Raw genomic sequence first — 2285 nt, 5'->3', positions numbered from 1 at the left:
TCCTCGCTATAGGCCGGTATCCATCTCTATCTTTTAAGTTGTAGTATCCTGAAGTAAGCTCTGCTGCATGGCTTTCTGTTTTATACCACCAGTGAATTCCAGCTACCTATTTTCATAAGAAAATGTTATTAGGTGAATCATGGTTGTTGCAAAAGAGAATCAATTCTTGTTAGGTGCAAATTCAGTAGATATATTTCAGAGTTTACTTTTGCTGCTAACTTCAATTTGCAACCTAGGAATGCCTTGTTGGCTTCATCAAGGATCTCATCACCATGGATCAGCAACTTATTTGAGTACCATGTAAGAAAAAACTTCCCTTTTTCTGTTGTGTAGGTTCCATTTGATCTAAAGAACTCTGTTGATTCAGGCGTGTCATTGGATTCACCAGCATTATCAGGAAGATCCCATTCAGGATGGCCTGCTTTTGTTGCAGCCTCTTTGAAATCAGCTTTTAGGTATTTGTCATAGCACTGCATACATGGTTTTGGAGATTTATTCAAAGAGGGTGTGAGAACTTAAAAGCTTAATCTTATTGATATGTATTGAATATAACAGAAAAGTCTAAACTCACCTGAAATTCTCCAATGCCAGGAAATACCCACCCCAGATTTCTTGAGTAAGAGGGATATCTGAGTTCTCCAGCAGGGCCAAGCCCAACTTCAACGTCTATCATCAGCTCAGATTCTAAAAAATCTTCCATGTTCTCTCTGAAGCTCTTCATGTAATCACTATACATCTGCATCCAAACCAATTTTAACATGTATATATAAATGTGGTAGGCATTAGAGGTTTGCTTCATTTCCTAGATAGAAATGAATGATTCTTCCTTCAAGTTAAAGAATAAAAAGTTCCTATTAAATCATGTTCTCCAAAATAGTTAGCAACAAATAGAAAGAATATGAGTCAGAAAACAAAAATTTTGAACATGGTCAACCTGAATAGCGGTTCTGCCATGGAATAAAGGCCTATTGTCAACCCCAATGGACAAACATTCCTTGTTCCTTATGCCATTGGGGTTGGTGTAGAAGATATCAGGGTCTGATACTCCGATTTCAAGGACCCATTTAGGGATTGGGATGGAAACGGAATCTCCCACATTGCCACCACACTGGTGAAATGACATTATGGCCTGTAACTTGAGCTTGGAATGTTGAACAAGTTGAAACAAGTCTCTATATGCTGACCAATCATACTCCTGAGGCCCCTTTGATTCCACAATGCCCCACCACACATCAACCATAACACCATCAACACCTGCAGCATGAAGCTCCTTCAGCTGTTGCTCAAGTCCTTCTCTGTCTTCTAAGACATTGTCGTTTGTAACAACTCCTAGCTGGGAATAAGAACAAACACAAAGAAAAACATTAACATACATGTATGCTGCATTGTTATTTATATGTATATGTGGGATGACATTTAATTAAGGTTGTGACTTACTGGGAGCATGACATATACTGGTACATAATTTGCAAGCATTGGATCGTCGTAAGTAGTAGGTATTGGAGCCTGCATGATAACTGAACATGATTATTTTTTCAAATAATTCAATATCAACCAAAAAAAAAAAAATGCTGTATCTTACATGTCTTGGAAACTCAAATTTTAGAGCTTGTTTGAAATGCTAAAAATTAGAATTCACTCGAGAGTTAAATTCTGGTTCTTGCTTTGGAACAACTAAAAATGAATGATTTAAATTCCTTTGAGAATTCTAATTCCTATTTTTTCTTTATTTGTAAATCAGACCAAAAAGGGTCTGATTTCCAAATCAACTATCATACTCTCTAAACTTGAATTCTATTCCATTAATATATTATAGTTATTCCAAATCATGAAATTGAATTTCAAATAGAAATGAATTCTTTTCTTAAAGGAAATAGAATTCTTTTCTCATGTTAAATGCTTTCCAAACAAACTCTTAGAGTGTATTTGGTTTATTTTTTATTTTTATTTTCATTTTTAGTATACTACTACTAAATATATATTTTTCTTTCATGGTATAATTAAAAGACAAATTTTATATTTTCTTTTACTTCTTATTAGTTACTTTAATATCAAAAGAAAAAAGATATATACACATAAATTGAAGTGTAAACCAAAATTTCCAAAAAAAAAGTGTACACAAAAAGTAATACATATAATATTTCTTTTTTTATTTCTATGATTCTACAATGTGGAAAAAGGATAAAAAATAAAAAATAATATTCTATTATTTCTATGGATTTTACTAATTTTTTTAACAAAAATCTAAATATAAATAATTACAAATAAAATAAATACTAAAAAAT

General features: G+C 32.6%; 1 pseudogene; it reads right to left on the bottom strand.

Moving 5' to 3' along the window:
• The window catches only part of LOC107614375, a 5483-nt pseudogene that overhangs the window by 880 nt on the left and 2318 nt on the right, over positions 1-2285 (bottom strand).

This window comes from Arachis ipaensis, chromosome B08 (genome assembly GCF_000816755.2).
Source record: "Arachis ipaensis cultivar K30076 chromosome B08, Araip1.1, whole genome shotgun sequence".
Lineage (NCBI taxonomy): Eukaryota > Viridiplantae > Streptophyta > Magnoliopsida > Fabales > Fabaceae > Arachis > Arachis ipaensis.
Note: the sequence above shows the minus strand (reverse complement) of the source record. Positions and strands in the feature narration are given on the sequence as shown.